The following is a 19,492-nucleotide window of genomic DNA, read 5'->3' on the forward strand; positions in this document are numbered from 1 at the left end:
AAGAAGAAATGGGCATGGGTGGAACATGTAGTGCGAATAGAGGATAACCGATGATCGCTTAGGGTAACAAATTGGATTCCGAGGTAAAGAAAGCGCAGCAGGGGCGGCAGAAAGTTAGGTGGCCGTATGAGGTTAAGAAGTTCGCAGGGATCAAGTGGATGCAGCTAGCACAGGACCGGGTTAGTTGGACGAATATGGGAGATGCCTTCGCCCTGCAGTGGGTATAATTCGGCTGTTGATGACGATGATGAGACGCCTATCGCACCATGGTCCTATTGGCGCTTTCGCAAAAGTTGCATGTGCTCGTGATCAGAGTGTCCGGCCCGGCCCGGCCGAGACAAATATACCTTGGCCACGGGCCGGGTACGGTCTTTCGAGGCGGCCCGAGCCCGTGCGTAGCTCCATTTCACATACCCGACAAGGCGCAACGGAGGGGTTTCTTGTGTCGTGCCCATACAATGTCTGCTCACAAAGAGCTTGCACGTTGGCTGATATCGCTCTTATTTTCGCACCACAGAACAGTGACACGAATATACAGCTTCAGGAAGCGCAGCTTTGCTCAACACAAGGCTAGTGGGCCTGCTGGATCATCTCAAAGGCATCCATATTGGATTTGTAGTGGTGCCCTCTATATCCAGGGAAAGTTTCGAGTGAAAACGCACAATGCTGTCGATCAATTCGTGCATGCAGAAAGCAGGTCTTCTTTTAAATTGCTGCTGAAATAAGTGCGTGTAATATGGCAATAAAATTGAGTTACTGCCGAAAGCACAAGCTGAAGAGTTCACTGCAGTGATGGGAACGTGGGTCAAAGGTGACGTCAACTTTCAACCTACTACCTCTTACAGCACTGTCATGGAAATTGGGCCCGGATGCTAGTTTACAGGAGGAAATAGTCGATGTTTTGGATTGGATTGGATACATGGTGTGAGTTGCGTGCGCATATTGCTTTGTATGGTTTTGGCCCACCGAGGAAATGGCACATGATGTTCAAGATGTTGAAACTGTGGACACGTGGGCTGCCCTCACTAGCTTCAAACCGACTGAATTGGAGGTCGCACAGGCCTTCCTCCTGCATTGGACGTATACGATGGCGATGATGGACTAACTTCCCATCAGCATCGTCCATCTCTCTCTCGCCCATATCATTGATGCTTACGTCGCGACAAAACTTCGATTCAAAAGTAGGCCAAAACTTCCTTGCACCTACGTGGTCACACTTCGTTGTCCCAGCAGTCTCAAGACAGTGCGAGGTGGCAGAGCTATTGCGAATTGGGGGAAAATAAAAGTAAATTAGAACGTACCTTGCAAAGGATGTGCGTTTGTTTCGTATTGCGCTACGGATTGAGATGGAAGACGTACTGTGCTGCTTTTCCGAATGTTCTGCTGTTTCTCTTCGTATATTGCGACATCTCCCGCTCACATTAGTCGGCCAGTTGATGAACCAACCTATTCCCTATATCCTATTATGATGAAATATACAACACAGAATAATCGCATAGTTTGGATTGCAACCGTAGATTTTTTTTTTACAATGTCGTGCAGCTATCCAGCAATCTGCGTTGCACATGGAATAGTTTTGCTGAAGCCGATAGGTTATGTTAGCGTCTTGGTATTTGGGAGTAGAGAAGGCATTTTCATGGCGCATGCCACTGTCTCGTAGCGGTAACCACGCCGGGGACAACAGACGAGCACATTGCGGCGTCACTACAAAGTAATCTGCATTGGGCTGAGATGCGCCCACAAGAAACTGAACTTGGAAGCGGCGATGGCAACGAATCTGCTCTATGATCGCCGAGAGACACAATTACCGCCCCCCCCCCCCCCCCATAGTGGTTATGTTTCGAGTGTTGGAAAATGGTCCAGCACTCAAGGTGATCGATTAGAGTTGGAGCATTACTTCTCAAAAGCAATATGCAGCCACCCAGGCCGGGACATACTCCGTCACCTATCGACGGACCCTTGCGACCAAGACAAGGTATATGGGCACTGGTAGCGAAGGCTCCATAGACGCCCATACGTTGAAAACATCGCGGCTTATGTGCACTCAAGCGCCCCTAAAAATTAAGAAAGGGGGGGGGGGTGCAAACGACGTTGAATGACGTCAGGACTACCTATCATATTGGCGCGAACTACAAAGTGGTATTTTTCTGGATGCACCCTGCCGTATTTTCGAGACCGTCCTTCTGAGGGGGTCTTTCACCGCTCGCTAACTTTTGTGCTCGAATCCGGCTGAGTGGATTCGACAATCACATCTGGCAAAAAAGACGGCTCAGGAAGGGAGAAAAGCAGCAACTCTTTCAAACTATGACCCGTGCAAGCGCTAACGTAGCCCCACAATTCGTAATAGAATGTCAAACAAGTATAGCCCGAAAAAATCCGTGTTTTATTTTACATTGTCATGTAGTGGGGACAAGCCCGTTAGCCACAAAGGAAGACACTGGCTTGGCAGTCGAATGAAACTCTTTATTGGGCTGACTTACGCCCGAAAGAACTAAGCAATCGACGGCGGCGATAGCAACAATCGTGTTTGTCTGTCGTCGAACTAAGAATGCTCGTCGCACGCTCCAACGCTCGGAAGCATCGAGATAAAACCGCAGACCGTGATTAGCGTAATCTGGAACACTGTAGAAATGCACGCGAGTGGCAGAAATCTTCTAGATTCCTCTCGACGCATCTTGTGCAACAAAAAAAAAAACCCGATAAAGCTGCTGCTTTGGTTTCGGTTTGGATTTTAACGTCCCAAAGCTACTCAGGCTGGGAGAGACGCCGTAGTGGAGGACTCCGGAAATTTCGACCACCTGGGGTTCTTTAACGCGCACCGCCATCGCACAGCTCACGAGCGCATAGCTTTTCGCCTCCATGGTAAAGCGGCCACCGAGACCACGGATTCGATCCCGCGTCCTTGGGTACAGTAGTCGAGCGCCCTAACCACTGCGCCACCCCGGCGGGCGATAAAGCTGCGTCTCGCCACAAACAGCATGAACAAACAAAGAATACAGAATTGATCCGCCTGCCAAAATCAGAGGGATAAGACCGTATGCCGGCAGCTGTCGAAGAAACAACAAATACAGATTTGAATGGTTTGCGGCATTACTCCCCTTTAAAATGCATCGACCCGATGCTTACAAAATAAACACAGAAAGGTAAACAAAACACTAGACGTGAAAATAACTTTAGCGCGCGTTATAAGGTTTGAGGCGAAACAACATGGACGACTTCTGGGCGCACCCGGCGCCTTTGGAATGTGGTCGAGCCTTCGGGGGTGACCTCGTAGCCGAGCTGTCCGACGCGTCTGACTCCGCCAGAGCTTTTACTCAGTCCACGGCGGTGTATCGGCGTCCAAACGCACACTCGGTCTCCCGGCCTGTACTATGCGCCGCGTAGTCGCCAGTTGTATCGTCGGGCGTCAGTGTGTTGCTAGTCTTTTATGCGCAGCCGGGCAGGCCGTCGGGCTTCCACTGCACGCTGAAGTTAGGCGGCTACATCCAGGTTCTCCTCGTCGGTTACGTGCGGCATCATTGCGTCGAGCCTGAACTAGGTCTCTCTGGTTGTCTCCTGGATGGCCGGGTTATACGCGAAGATCACGTACGGCAGAATGGCGTCCCAGATCTTGTGTTCGGCATCGACGTACAGTCGACGTCACCCTTGTGTAGAGCGCTCGGGAAGTGCTCATCGCGCAATAAAAAAAAAACAAATTAAAAATGAACCCACGATTTGCGGACAAAGTGCTCATGCTCATCTTCCTCATAGGTCTGTGTGGATCTACTTCATTAGAAGCATTGCTTGTAAAATGTAGAAACTGTGACGAGCTATCGATTTTTATGCAGGGAAGTGCGCCGATCGAGCGCTCTACACAGGGGTGACGTCGACTGTACATGGCGATCATGTCTGCGATCGATTTGTTGAGGCGCTCCGAAAGTCCGTTGGTCTGGGGACGATAGGCTGCTGTCCTCCAGTGGCTCGTTTGACTGTAGTGCAAGATAGCCTGCGTGAGCTCCGCCGTAAATGCAGTTCCTCTGTCCGTGATGAGCACTTCAGGAGCGCCGTGTCGCAGGAGAATTGGTTCGACGAAAAACTTAGCAACTTCTGCTGTGGTACCGTTTGTCAGGGCTTTAACATAGGCGTAGCGGGTTATGTAATCGGTTGCCACGATGATCCATTTGTTCTCCGCTGATGAAGTTGAGAAGGGGCTCAGGAGATCCATCCTAATTTGTTGAAATGGCTTAATCGGGGCCGGTATTGGGTCGAGTAAACCAGCTGGTATGACTGGGGCCGTTTTCCGTCTCTGACACTCGCGGCACGTTTTCACATAATGAGCAACATCGGCAGGTAACCGTGGCCTGTAATATTTCTCCTGTATCCGGTGCAACGTGCGCGCAAACCAGAGATGCCCTGGAGTCGGCCCGTCGTGCAGCGCCCGCACAACCTCCCGTCTGATGTTTTTGAGCGCAACGAGAAGCTCCGCGGTTTTATTGGCTGCGAAATTATTCTTCAAGACGACGTCATTTTTAAGGCGAATGACGGTAAATGACGCCTGAACACAGGAGGAGGAGAAGCGATCATTCCTTCCAGGTAATCTTCCAAGTCTTTCAACTAAGGGTCCGAGCGCTGCTGTCCAAAACTGCTGGCGATTACCGGTCCCAAGAAGACGTCCTCGTCGTCTTTAGTTAGCGTCGCGTCAAAGGGCGCTCGTGACAAGCAGAATGCTTGCGGTCGGACTTATATGCGCCAACTGTAATGTCGAATTCTTGAAGGCGCAAGCTCCCTCGCGCAAGGCGGCCGGAGGAATCTTTTAAGTTGGCGGGCCTGCAAAGAACATGGTGATCACTCACGAGTCACAACCCTGAATGGTCGTGCGTACATATAGGGGCGAAATTTTTATGTGGCCCAAATGATTGCAAGACACTCTTTCTCTGTCGTGGAATAGTTGACTTCTGCTTTCGACAGCGAACGGCTAGCGTAGTACTTTTTCCTGACTGGCACTCTTCTGAACGAGAACAGCACCTAGGCCCAAACTGCTTGCCTCGGTGTGAATTTCGGTCTCAGCGTTTTCATCTAAGTGGCCCAGGATCGGAGGGGACTGTAGGCGGCGCTTAAGTTCGGTGAAGGCTCCTCCTTGCTGCGCTTCCCACTGAAAACCTACTTCAGTCTTTGTAAGCTGCGTCAACGGTTCGGCGATGTGCCAAAAGTCCCTGACAAATCATTGATAGTAAGTGCACAGCCGAAGGAACCTGCGCACGGCTTTCTTGTCGGCGGGCGGTAGAAACTGTGTTATCGCAGCTATTTTCTCTGAGTCTGGGCGAACACCATCCTTGCTAACGATGTGACCTAGAAACCGCAGTTCCTCGTAGGCGAAGTGGCATTTCTCTGCTTTCAAAGTTAGTCCTGATGACTTGACAGCTTCTAGCACTGTCCGAAGCCTTTTGAGGTGGTCTTCAAAGCTCGAGTAGTAGACAACGACATCATCCAAGTATACCAGACAAATCACTTCAAGCCCGCTAGCACAGTGCCCATTACTCGTTGAAACGCCGCTGGTGCGGAGCAGAGGCCAAATGGCATCACCTTGAACACGAAAAGGCCGTCCGGTGTGATGAATGCGGTCTTCTCGCAATCTCTTTCGTCGACCTCAATTTATCAATAGCCGCTCTTCAGGTCTACGGATGAGAAGTACTTTGCATTGCAGAGCCGGTCGAGTGTGTCGTCGATGCGATGAAGAGGATAAACATCTTTATATTCTTCGTTATGCTGTTTATAGGCGGTGGTAATCGGCGCAGAAACGAAGGGTCCCGTCTTTCTTTTTCACCAGAACGACTGACGCCGCACAGGGGCTCTTTGATGGCTGGATAACGTCGTAACGGAGCATTTCATCGACTTGCTCGCGGATGGCTTGACGTTCTAGCGCGATACGCGGGGTTTCGGCGCAGAGGGCGGGCATGATCGTCCGTTATAATGCGGTGCTTGTCGTACTTTCGATGATGACGAGAAGCACTCACTGTAGCTTCGAAGAAGACTGCGAATCTGGTCTTTTCTGCCCTGAGGTAATTTCGGGTTAATGTCAAACATAGACTGACGAAATTTGTCAGGTGCGTTTTCTAGAAGTTGGTTGGGGAGGGCGAATACATCGCGAATGTCTGCTAATTCGTCGAGAAAAATGATCGCCGTGCCCTTGTTCAGGTGCATTCTTCGGTAAAGTTCGTGACCAGTACCTGAGCTTGCACATGACGGAAATGGATGACGCCTTTTGCAGTGTCAAGCCCTCTATCCAGTAACAACTGGGTGTTTCCTTCGACGACGCCTTCGGCGGTTTCGATGCATGCGCTACCCATGCAAGACTACGACTCTTGATCGGGGCGGCACAGTCAATTCTCTGTCGAGGACGTTTAGAGCGACTTGTTGAGTCGAAGTCGTCGTAACCAGTACGACCGTCGAGAGCTTGATCAGCTTGGATCGAAGGTCGATGATCGCCTGATGTTCGTTCAGAAAATACATGCCCAGAACCACGCTGCGGGAACACTGTTGTAGGACGACGAAGCTAGTAGTTATGTCCATTTACTGTAACCCTTGCAGTGCATCGCCCCGACGGCTTAATAACGTTACCACCAGCGGTGCGGATTATCGGGCCATCCCAAGTGGTCATATCCATTTCTTGAGCTGTGCGGCGAAAGCTCCACTGATACAGAATAGTCGGCACCGGTGTCCACTAGGGCGGTAACCGTGCGACCGTCGACAGCAACGGCGAGGTCACTTGTTCGTGTCCTCGTATTGCATGTTGGCTTCGGTATTCGATCTCAACTTCGTCTTCGCTCAGGTCGCGGACTCGCTGCCAGGGTACACTGTTGTCACTTCACTGGGCGGCGGTGTTTAACGTGTGGTCGCGTATCGTGGATGTCCTCGTCGTGCGTAGCGGGGGGTATTTGTTGAAGCATCGTCCCTCGTCGTCGGCACTGGAGGATCTTCGTTAGTTCGCCGTTTAGTAACCTCACCTGCAAAGGTTGCTGCCTTTAATTCCCCTACGAGGACTAGGGTACATTCCTCGCACACTTTCATCATATAGCTGCGGCCTGACTGTAGGAGATGGTGAGCGTGACAGACGACTTGGCGACGCGTGTTCTCCCCTGCGCAGGAAGTTGTCGAAGTTGTCACCAGGACGGTGTCGTGGGGCGTCGACGGCGAAACCACGGAGGCCAATCCGCCTGTACGGGCAATGACGGAGGATGTGTCCAGCCTCATCGCAATGGAAGCAGAGCGAGCGGTTGTTGGACATCCTCCAGGTGTCGCATTTCCTGGGGCTATAATTTCGTTCGTAGGCTTGGCGGGCGGGGCCCTAGGGCAACGTTCAGGAACAGCCTGGTCGTGTCGAGGGGGGCGGCTTGGAAGGTCACGTCGGTAAGCATTTCGGCGTAACGTAACGGCTTAGTTAATTGCTGTTTCCTGCGTGGGAGCTGTCGGAGCCGTCGCTTGAGGAACGCCCAAAGCTTGCTGGACTTCCCCACGAATGACGTCTGTGAGCGATGCAACCTGCGGCTGTGCTTGCGACGGCAGGAGCCAGCGCAGTTCTTCACGAACGACTTGAAGGATGGTCTCACGGAGTTTACCTCCGCTTGTAGGTGTGGTTTAGTAGTGGCTTGCAGACAGTGTTTCAAGAGGGCCGGTTGTAAAGTCACGTCCTTACTTCTAAGGCCCTTTCGATATTCGCTGCTTCCTGGCAGAACTCTGCAGCACTTTTTGGCGGCTGGCGAAGTAGTCCTGCAAATAGCTGATCTTTCGCACCGCATATCAACAGGTTCGCCTTGGTTTCTTATGTCATGTTGTGATCTGCGCGGCCGAAGAGGCGCTTCATCTTCTCAACGTATGCCAAGACTGGCCCATTTGGAAGCTGAATTCTTGATTGGAGGAGGGCCTTGGCTCTTTCTTTCCGGACGGAACTTGCGAAGGTCGTCAAAAACTCCGCTTTGAATGTCTCCAGGTCCTTCAAAGAAGTCTCATTATTTTAGAACCAGTTTCGTGCAGGTCCTTGAGTAGCAAAGTAGACTTGCCCGAGTTTCGAAGCTTCATTCCAGCCATTGAATGATGCCACGTTGTCGAAAAGGTCCATCCAGTCTTCCGCATCTTCATTGGGCAGTCCTTGGAAGATGGGGGCCTCGCGGGGCTGAGCGAAGACAAGCGGTGCTGTAGACTGGGCCATTGTCGACGTTGGGACCTTCCGGGGTCGAGCGGGGTCCGGCAGCAGGCCGTGTTCGGGTTGGAGCCCATGAAGTCGGCGACTGGCTCGATGACCTGTAGACTAGTCTCCCAGAGCGACAGGAAGAGGTCTGTGGTCTTGGCTTGAGGGGATGAACGGGACACGAAGGGCAGCACCTCTACCAGATGTTACGTAGTGGTGACAAGCCCAGTAGCCACAAATGAAGTCGAATGAAACTTTATTGGGCTAACTTGCGCCCGAAAGAACTAAGCAATCGGCGACGGCGATAACAACAATCGTGTTCGTCGGTTGTCGAGCAAAGAATGCTCGTCGCACGCGCCAACGCTCAATTTAAAGGCGGCAAGTAAACATCGAGATAAAGCCGCAGACCGTGACTAACGTAATCTGGAACATTGCAGAAACACACGCGATGCATCTTGCGCGACAAAGAAACTGATAAAGATGCGTCTCGCCACAACCAGCATGAACAAAATATACATAATTGATCCGCGTGCCAGAATCAGTGATAAGACCGCATGCTGGCCGCTGTCGAGAAATGAACAAATATAGATATGAATGGTTTGCGGCTATATCGACCCCACCTATACAATGATACATCATAAAAAAAAAAGTACAACAAAACCAGTATCGACCAACATATATGTAACTAATGCCCATACGTAGACTACACATGCGAACGGGAGCTCACTTGTGAAAGTTCCGCGGGAAACAATGAAGTGTGACGCCGACGGTATATAGTCCTCAGTGTTGCAAGGTGCGCATCAGTCGTTTGCATGCCGCGAGCTCAGATTTATAAGCGCCAAGCGCTTTGAAAGAACAGCGTGCTACAACGGCGCAATGGTTAGCTCTGGCCGCCTGTACAACGAGAAAACGATGGACTTACGAAGATGAAGCACGAAGCATCCTACCAAATAGCAATGACTGCGAAGCAACTTGCATCCAAGATGAAAACTTCGTTACCGGCACATTTTTAGTTATGCGAATTTACTTCGTATCAATCCCGGGAGCACCACCATGGCGGAAGTAAACTGGTGGCGAAGGCTGGGGCCCAAAAACGGTTTCGCGCGTTTGCAGCACAGCCACAGGTGGAGGCAAACACTCAAATAAGGCAATTTGGAAACTACAAATTAAAGCGCTACGCACTAATACAAGAATAATAATTATGTCTAACCTTGTTTTATGAAAGGGGTAAGCTATTTTAATACACACTTCGTCCCCTTTTAATGTGGCATCGGCCTTGGTGTGACTTTGCAGGCCTTACCGGGAGTCTGCGAAGGAGTCAGCGAAGCAGTTTCTTATCGCTGCCGTCATGCAGTAACGCTGTTTGCGACGGTGCTCCCGGGAATGATGCGAAGTTAGCTCGCTTTCTAGAAAGGTGCCGGTTGCGAAGTTTTCGTCTTGCATGCAGGTTGCTTCTCTTTCATTGCTATTAGGTATATATGTTTCCTGGTTTTGTAAGTCCGTCGTTTTCTCTTCCTACGTGCGCCCAGCGCTAGGTCTGGTTGCGCTGTCGTGGCACGCTGTTCGTTTCTTTCGAAGCGCTTGGCGCTTATAAAATTGAGATCCCGGCATGCGAAGGACTGACGCGCCATGCAACAGCGAGAACTCTATACCGTCGATGTCACACTGTATTGCTTCACGCAGGACTTTCACACGTGAGCATGCCTTACGTGTGGGCATCGGTAACTTACATGTGTTGGTCAGTGTTGGCTTTGTTGTACATTTTGCTGGTACGCTTTATCACTGTATTTGTGGGCTTGATATAATAAAGCAGGAATATTTTCGATCTGTACTTGTTCAACGCTCTATTGCGAATTGTGCGGTTAGGCCAGCGCTTTACAGGTCATGCTGTACAAATATCCTGGCCAGTGCCCCTTTGGAAGAGAGGCTGGTTTCCTACCTTCCTGTGCCGTCTTCTAATTGATGCCAACTGCTCTGAAATAGCAGGATTCGAGCCCAATAGAACGACAAAGGTTGGCGAGCGCTGAAAGCTAGCGCCCTTCGAAAGGACGGCCTCGCAAATACGGCAGGGTGCATCCAGAAAAATGACACTTTATAATTCGAGCCAGTGGTATACGTAGTCCTGACGTCAGTCAACGTCGTAACTTTAATTGTCCTCCCAATTTACAGGGGGCGCTGGAGTGCCCATAGGCCGCCATGTTTTGAACGTATGGGCGTCTATGGAGCCTTCGCTACCAGTGTACATATATACCTTGGCATCACCGCAAACAGCGTGACCGTAGCGATATGGAGCTGCTTCATTACTTCCTTCGCAACCACCTAACAAGGCCTGCAAAGTTTCACAAAGGCCGATGTAACATTAAGAAGGGGCAACTCAAGAGTGTTGCAAAATAGGAAAAAAGAAATGTTGTATTAAAATGGCTTCCCGTTTTCATAAAACAAGGTATCAAAATAATTATTATTCTTGTGCTGATGCATAGTTTTTTAAAAACTGTAGTTTTATAATTTCGTCCTTTTAGTGTTTGGCCCCCCTTTCCTCGTTGTTTGGGACCTGTCCTTTGGGTGTCTGACATGCTTGCAGGAACTGAAAAGGACTTGGCGAGAAAGCATGGTGAAAGAGCAGTCCACAACGTGGCATCCGGCTAGTATCACGCAGTGCATGCTTCCCAGATGGGAAATATTGCTCCTTAAGTCTAGTTAACCGGTAATTTATGGATTAAGGAAGGTACAACCGGCTGAGCGCACGGGCAGTCTTGGGGAACCGCCCACAATAGAAGGCGCCACTGGGTTAACCAGCAGATTATCCGGGAAGAAAGGTCAACCCTTTCAGTGGCGGAAGGGTAGGATTCTTGCTGCACTTGCGGTGGTGATGGAGAAAAGGCAAGCCTAGCCTTAACAAGGTCGTTGGCCATGGTAAAGGCTTTGGCAACCTATACTCCGTTTCATACATCAGGGGGGGAATTCTGTAACGCTCTCAATTTCGCTCTCAAGTTGTAGAGCGTGACGTCAAATTGACGCGGCTTTCACGTGACCTTAAGACGTCAATCATGACGGATTACGGAATCGACCAATTGCCAGCGACTCGTAGCATGACTCCGCCCCTGAGGTCCCCGTTCCGCGGTCGTGCCTACTGCTACACATTTGTCGCAACGCTAGCCGAGGCCGACGAGGGACCGTCTCCTAAGTTTTTATGAAACGGCGCAGTTAATACGCAGTAAATAAAATTAATATTTATTCTGCTGAGGAACTGTATTTACAACTAACTAACATGAAGCATAAGGAGATACGTTTTATGCTTCGCAATTAAATTTGCTCTTTAGTAACTTTTTGTCTCCGCGAGGGCACGCTGACGGTGTCAAAGAGGGCACATGGCGGCTTGCCAGAAAACAGCTGATTCCTCGGCTAATTGCTATTTTCCGTGCGTCGCCTGAAATCGAGGTCCTGTGCGGATGTCGTGAGCAGCTGGAAAAATCCGATTGAAAACAATGAAGGCTACGAACCGGCAGTGATCAGCGTGGTGAAAGCGTTGGGCATGAAAATCGACTAAGTCATCAGCTTACTGAAGAGTGTCAGCGTTGTCAAACAGTGTTTACTATCGATGGCAAGAGCGACGAGTGGGAAGTATGTGGTCTGCTGTTCTGTTTGTTTAAAAGAAAATACAAGATCATGAAGGCTACATTACTGTGTTTGCCGACAGAGGAACGTTTGCACTTGCAGTAAGGCAGGTGGCAGCTACTATGCAAGAGTTAGCAATTGCAGTGCGGGAAACGAGATCCGACACACGACCCTCCACCACGGACTCCTCATGCAAGCCACGGTGACAGTCACTCCTGTGCTTCGCAGCCAGTTGACTTCGGCCACATCGGGCTCCGTTCCCGATATTCCGTTGATGTTTTGATGTTGATTGTTTAGTCTCTATAAGGTACACAAACTGTGATATTAATGCTTCCTTTGGTGTGTTCAGATAAATAAAATACTTTATTCAGAAATTTGATATAGTGACCGAGGAGAGGACGAGCTTGTTCAGCCAGGTCTGGACAGGGATGTGCAGTATGTTGTATTTCGCGCAGCAGGCTGTGTTTGTTAGTGGCACATTGTTGAAACGTTGTCAGTGTCTGTTCATGTTGAACGGTATCCCCCCCCCCCCCTTTTCGACGGGAAAGACAAACACATCACGCAAGCTTGGTGCGCGATGCCGGAGGCGAGCTGGTGAATCTGCTAAATTTCCTTAGTCTTATAAACAAGGGGCCCACCAGTGAGGTGTGCAGATTACCTCGAAGGCGAAGAATGTGTGCTAGTTTTGAAGTGTCATCATGGAGTCTGTGCAGTGTTTCAAAAAGATGTTCATTTTACACACATTCCTCATTCTATTACCTTTCCATGTTGTGTGCATTATGTACAAACCATTTCAATTGAAAAGCCAGTTTGCACAAAAGATGCTTTTTCTGATTATTTGGTGAAAACAACTTGGAAAATAAATTCCAAGGTCAAAAGTAGGTGACAATTAAGTAAAGAGGTGCTTATCACATGGTTATGGTGTATGAAAGAGCGCTGAACACGGGTTGAGGGGAGCCTCAGTTTGAAAGCCGAGCCCACATTTCGATTTTGGTTGGTTGGTTGGTTTGTGGGGTTTAACGTCCCAAAGCAACTCAGGCTATGAGAGACGCCGTAGTGAGGACTCCGGAAATTTCGACCACCTGGGGTTCTTTAACGTGCACTGACATCGCACAGCACACGGGCGTCTTGCTTTTCGCCTCCATCGAAAAGCTGCCGCCGAGGCATTTTGGCTAGCAAACCAAGGTTCCTCCTCAACCCTTGTTTAGTGCTGTTTTGTATTGAGTAGCCATCTTATTTCCCTCGTTCTACCATGTTTATGGTGTAAAATATTTTTGAACGCTCATGTCTTAGCTGCCTCTACTGTCTTAAAGCTGCTCAGCAGTCCCCTTGCAGTTTTACACGTTTTATTAGTGTACATAACATCTGCTCACACATTGCCTTAACAATGTATGTGTGATGCTTATTTTATTTTCACTAGAATTTTGTAATCATTCAGCAATCATTGTGGGCACTGCAGCCTAGTATCTGTACACCATTCTCCTAACAACTGTTACAGCATTTAGCACTGCGAGCAAGATCTCTAGTAGTATACCATCCAGCTGGCATTTTTACCTCTGATATGTAAGCGTTTTGCACACTGCACCATGCATACAGTACCTATTTGTATAGGTAGCTTCAATATCCCCTTCATGGATCACTGCCTTGTCGTGGCGGAGGGGCTTGCGAAACTCGATGAAGTCGTGAGCTCTGCTGTGTAGGGCCACCCAAGATAGACAGGTCACGGCAGAGAGTTCTGACAAAATGTGATTCACTGGAGAAGGTAATGGCAACCCACTCCAGTATTTTCTGCCAAGAAAACCCTATGGCCAGTCACAATACCATTATCGATATGGCGCCGGAAGATGAGCCCCCCAGGTTGGAAGGCGTCCCACATGTTACTGGGGATGAACAAAGGGCGATTCCTAGTAGCTCCAGGACAAATGAAGCGGCTGGGCTAAAGCCAAAAGGACGCTCAGTTGTGGATGTGTCGGGAAGCGACCGGAAAGTCCGATGTTGCAAGGAGATATATCACATAGCAACATGGAATGTAAGATCTATGACGCAAGGTAAACTAGATATCGTCAAGCGAGAAATGGACAGATTGAACATTGATATCTTGGGTATCAGCGAGCTCAAGTGGACCGGAATGGGAGAATTTAACTCCGGCGACCATTATGTCTTTTATTGCGGGCACGAATCCAAGAGAAGGAATGGGGTCGCTCTCATAGTAAACAGAAGAATGGGCAAAGCAGTGCTAGGGTACAACCCCAAAAACGACCGAATGATTTCACTTCGGATCCAAGGTCACCCTTTCAACATAACAGTTATCCAAGTCTATGCACCGACCACTGCTGCTGAAGAAGCTGACGTTGAGAGATTTTATGCGGACCTACAATGCCTTTTAGACCACACCCCATCATCAGACGTCGTTTTTCTCATAGGAGACTGGAATGCTAAGGTCGGGAGTGAAGAAATATCCGGAATTACAGGCAAGTTCGGTCTTGGTGAGCCAAATGAAGCTGGGCAGAGGCTAGTAGAGTTCTGTCAAGAAAACAACCTGACCATAGCGAATACTCATTTTCAACAGCACAAGAGGCGCCTGTACACATGGATTTCACCGGACGGTCTGTACAGGAATCAGATCGATTATATTATTAGCCGGCAGAGATGGAGAAGCGCTATACAAGCAGTAAAAACAAGGCCTGGGGCCGATTGTGGCACCGATCATCAGCTTCTTGTTGCCAAAATTAAGCTTCGATTGAGGAAAGCGCAGAAAACTAGAAGGCCTTTCAGGTATGATCTGGATCAGATTCCATTAGAATATGCTGTGGAAGTGAGGAATCGATTTCAAGAATTAGATCTAGAAGACAAAGAGCCCGAAGAGATGTGGACTGATGTTCGTGATATAATACAAGAAGTTGCTACTAAGGTAGTTCCAAAGCAAAAGAAATGCAAAAAAGCAAACTGGTTATCTGAAGAGGCTTTGCAAATAGCTGAGGAAAGGAGGATGGCAAAAGGTATGGGGGAAAGAGAAAGATACAAGGTGCTCAATGCGGATTTTCAGAAAATAGCAAGGAGAGATAAGAATGCCTTCCTGAACATACAGTGTCAAGCAGTTGAGGACAACAGCCAATTAAGGAACACAAGAGCTCTGTATAAGACAATCAAAGATATCAAAGGAAGCTTCTGTGCTAAGCTGGGCGTGATAAAGGACAAACGAGGCAAGGACCTCACTGAAGCCTCAGAGATAAAGAAGAGGTGGCAGGAATACACAGAAGAACTGTACAAGAAGGACCCGGATGTGCAAACCCAAGATAGGACGGTTGTGATTTCTGATCTCGAGCCGGGCATCCTGAAGAGTGAAGTTGAATGGGCCTTAGCCAGCCTTGCTAAGAACAAAGCTAGCGGAATTGATGGTATTCCAGCTGAGTTGCTTCAAAACCTCAACCACGATGCTGTTAACACACTGCATACATTATGTCAAAAGATTTGGACAACCCTGCAGTGGCCACAGGATTGGAGGAGGTCAGTTTACATCCCCATTCCAAAGAAAGGCAGTGCCAAAGATTGTTCCAACTACCGCACGATCGCGCTTATTTCGCATGCTAGCAAGGTGATGTTAAAAATCCTGCAAGGTAGGCTGCAGCAGTATGTGGATCGGGAGCTTCCGGACGTGCAAGCTGGGTTTCGCAAGGGCAGAGGAACTAGAGACCAAATTGCCAACCTTCGCTGGATCATGGAAAAAGCAAGAGAGTTCCAGAAACCCATTTACTTCTGCTTTATTGATTATGCGAAAGCGTTTGACTGCGTAGATCACAGCAGATTGTGGCAAGCTCTCCAAGAGATGGGAGTTCCAATTCACCTCATCTGTCTCCTCAGGAACCTTTATGAAGGGCAAGAGGCCACAGTCAGAACTGGGCATGGTCTTACTGATTGGTTTCCGATTGAGAAAGGGGTGAGGCAAGGCTGCATACTGTCGCCCTGTCTATTTAACCTATATGCAGAGTGCATCATGAGGAAGGCCGGTCTGGACGAGTCTTCAGCTGGAGTGAAGATTGCTGGAAAACGTATCAACAACCTTAGATATGCGGATGATACCACTTTAATGGCAGAAAGTGAAGTGGAACTCAAGAGACTTCTGATGCGCGTACAAGAAGAGAGTGAGAAGTTTGGGCTTAAACTGAACATTAAAAAGACGAAGATCATGGCGTCTTGCCCTATCAAGTCCTGGAGCATCAATGGACAAGAAGTGGAAGCTGTGACAGATTTTCTATTCTTGGGTGCCAAGATTACCTCGGAAGGAGACTGCAGCCATGAAATTAGGAGACGCCTGCTTCTGGGAAAGAGAGCAATGGTTAGCCTTGACCGCCTAGTAAAGAGCAGAGACATTAGTCTACCAACCAAGATCCGTATAACCCGTGCTATGGTCTTTCCAGTTGTGATGTATGGATGCGAGAGTTGGACTGTGAAAAAGGCTGACCGCCGAAGAATTGACGCGTTTGAATTGTGGTGCTGGCGAAGACTCTTAAGAGTTCCTTGGACTGCCAGACGATCAAATCAGTCGATATTGTCGACCATAAACCCTGACTGCTCATTGGAGGGTCAAATTCTAAAGTTAAAGCTCTGCTACTTTGGTCATCTGATGAGAAGAGAGGAGTCGCTGGAGAAAGATTTGATGTTGGGAAAGGTTGAGGGTCGCCGGAGAAGGGGTAGGCAGCGAACGCGATGGTTAAATGGCATTCTCGAGGCATTGCAGATGAAGCTATGTGATGTTAAGAAGATAGTGAAAGACCGGAAAGCGTGGCGTGACATGGTCCATAGGGTCACGAAGAGTCGGACACGACTGAACGCCTGAACTGAACTGAGCTTCAATATGTTGAAAGGGAGCGGCTTCTTTGAGCCCGATAATTATTCTGCAATATACATGTCAATGTTGTATGGTCATTGTACATCAAGGTAAGTGTGCTGGTATGTATGATGTCTCTTTCTCAATAAAAACACTCGAGTGAAATACAGCGGCCATGAAATAAGTGCTTCTACTGAGTATATGTGGCAGTAAAAAATCTTTGGTGCCATTTTCTGATTCCAATAAGCGTCATGGATATTTATTACCTTGCTGTAACGCTACGCTTTTCGGTTTAAGCATGTTTACCACACAGCTAGTGACCACAGCCAACTGTGCCAGGCTGCAAGGTGATAGCAGAGAAGGGACAGCAAGTTGGGTCTGGGATGACTTGGCACTGGTGTAAGCAGCCATGACTCCAGTGGGTAGTCACTGTCTCCTGCATAACCAAACAATGACATCCACTTAAGTCCGCCTTTTGCATGTTCTAGAATACAATCAAAGATCCATACCAACTAGCCCGCAGTGAGGTGGTAAACATTCACAGGAATGTTGGCAACGTGTCACAGGGCTGTCCAAGCAAGCATCATTGTACGGATAGCCTTGTAGCTCCACAGTGATATAAACAAAAATGTGTTAAGATTACCTGCACAACACAAGCGCTACGGTTTCTTAGGCAGTAAAGAGATTTCAAACATTGAATATTTGGTTCCTGGTGCCATAACACTAAATTTGTACATTAACAAGCATTCATATGCATAACTATAGTCCGTCTTATGCATGCAGCTTCAGCGAATTCAGACAATCGATCACTCGCCGAAATACAAGTCAGCTTCTCTGTAAGGCTCGTAATCCAACCAAAGGGTCTCGTTGTCACACAACAGACTTCTAGTTCTTGCTGAAATGAAAAGAAGCAGGCGCTTTTTTCAGCGTACTCACACTTTCGAGTAGCGAACGTGTCGTAGGGAGGGAGCGTAACGAATGGGGGCAAGGCACTACAATCTCTAGTCCCTTCGTTCTGTATTTTGAGGTATATACAGGTATTGAACTTTCGTCAGGTGTCGCTGGGTAATCTCGAAGACAACAGCTGGAAAGAAAAGAGATCTTTCCTCTGTTCGTTTTTTAACATTGCGAGGGGGAACGAGTCCTTTTGGTTAGAAAACAAGACTTGCAGAAAAGCCAACTTACAGAAAGTGGTCGATTGCACATATTAATGCATATAATCAATATCGTTCGATAACCGACGCGGGTTTTTTACAGCTTACCCAAGAAAAAGTCGCAGGCGTTTAGCAGGCCTTCGTTCACCTTTCGGCGTGCAGGAGTACCGCTAGACGAACGCGTTGTTTGGAGTCCTTGGTCCCACGGGGCAACGAGGGTCAAAAGTGCGTATGTTCGCGTCGCAGATCTGTAATAAAATATGCACAATACAAGTTTACAATGACGTTTCGAAGTCGTAGCCAAACACACACAGTCAAAACCAACATTTACTCACTACTGTGATGTTCACAACGTAGAACCCCTTGCCTAGCGACTTCTTTCCATATCGCACCGCGGCACCTTGACGACAATCAGCGTTCCGCCCGATGGCTTCCGCTATCAGCGCACGCACCTGCTGATCGATGCCTATGCGATGCAAACGATGTTACGTTCCCGACGCAAGCTGGTAGCCCCCGATAGCAAAAAAACGCGGTGCGCATGCAGCCGCAGTGGCTGCGCACTTGTCCGTGAGCTGCGTGAGCCCCCGTTCATCGATGTTCGTCGGTAATCGCCGCACAGTCACTCCACTTTCTGCTGGTTTCCGAGTTGAACACAGTCGGAACAACTAGACCGGTACGTCAAACGCGTCTTCGTCCTCCCTTCTACGCCGTGGATCGCACCGACACAACTGTCACACAGCCAGCGCAACGCTATAGCAACGCAAGGAACACAGCCGCCATTTTCGCTCTACTCACTTGACTGGTTTTGGGGTTACCTCGTTTCGCTCACAATTTCAGTCAATATTCAGCTCATGGGCAACGTCACCACTTTAGTCTTGTTGATGACGTAAGCGCAGTCACCGGTGAGATCAGTGATGACGCAAAATTTCAATATGGCCGCCGACCAATAGGAGCAGGGCAAGTTGAGCGGTTTGAGACTGGTTTTGTATTGAGAGCGTTACAGAATTCCCCCCCCCCCCCCCCCCCCAGGTGCAACGCAGCAGCGAAAGCTATGCAAGTAGTCCGCAAGAAAAAAAAAAATGGAGGCGTATCACTGCCGTGGCCGAGTGGTTTCTACGGAAACGGGCTCTATTCCGAGCATACACGTTTGCAATACCTTGCTTCGCGTGCTTGGACAATTTCGCAGTGCGGATCTTATAGCAAAAATCCGCTCCGAAGAGGCAGTCGAGATCGCTGTGTTGTGCAGCGGGAAGGGCACTGCTGACAGGGTTGCGGGGCAGCGAAAACGGGACACGAACGAAAACGACAAACAAAAGATACAACTTGAGGATAACTTGAGGATACAACTTGATGCCCAAGCTGCTATTCTAGCTAAAAGATACAAATTCACCGAATCCGATCTTTTCTCCCTAAAAAAGGTCCTTTTTATAGAGTTGATGGCAAACGTAAGATGTATTAGGCTTGCAGACAAAGCAACTATTATTTCCACTCGTCAACAGCAGGCACTATTTTTCATCGCGGATGCGGGGAGCGCAAACAAGAGCTGTAGCTTTGGCAGTGTTGCACTTGATGTTTAAAACGGAGTATAGAACCATCGCTTCCACCGATTGAAACTTGTAGTCAACGCTCCCTTTCTCCCATCATCATCATCAGCCTGACTATACCCACTGCAGGGCGAAGGCCTGTCCCAAATTTCTCCACTTAACCCGGTTCTGTGCTAGCTGCATCCAC

The 19,492-nt window shown here is 48.9% G+C and overlaps 1 protein-coding gene and 1 long non-coding RNA gene across 2 annotated transcripts in view; one reads left to right on the top strand and one right to left on the bottom strand.

Annotated features, from left to right (window-relative positions):
* Positions 1-19,492, top strand: part of LOC146171838 (uncharacterized) — an 86,781-nt gene that overhangs the window by 14,977 nt on the left and 52,312 nt on the right. The gene's annotated exons all lie outside the window — the stretch shown is intronic.
* LOC146171839 (uncharacterized) lies at positions 16,837-18,549 on the bottom strand. Its single transcript, XR_014702791.1, has 3 exons — positions 18,097-18,549; positions 17,870-18,009; positions 16,837-17,043 (listed from the first exon to the last, which is right to left on the bottom strand). It is a non-coding gene; the product is annotated as an uncharacterized LOC146171839 (long non-coding RNA).

This window comes from Amblyomma maculatum, unplaced genomic scaffold, assembly GCF_055883805.1.
Source record: "Amblyomma maculatum isolate TAMU_Amacu unplaced genomic scaffold, ASM5588380v1 scaffold_18, whole genome shotgun sequence".
Lineage (NCBI taxonomy): Eukaryota > Metazoa > Arthropoda > Arachnida > Ixodida > Ixodidae > Amblyomma > Amblyomma maculatum.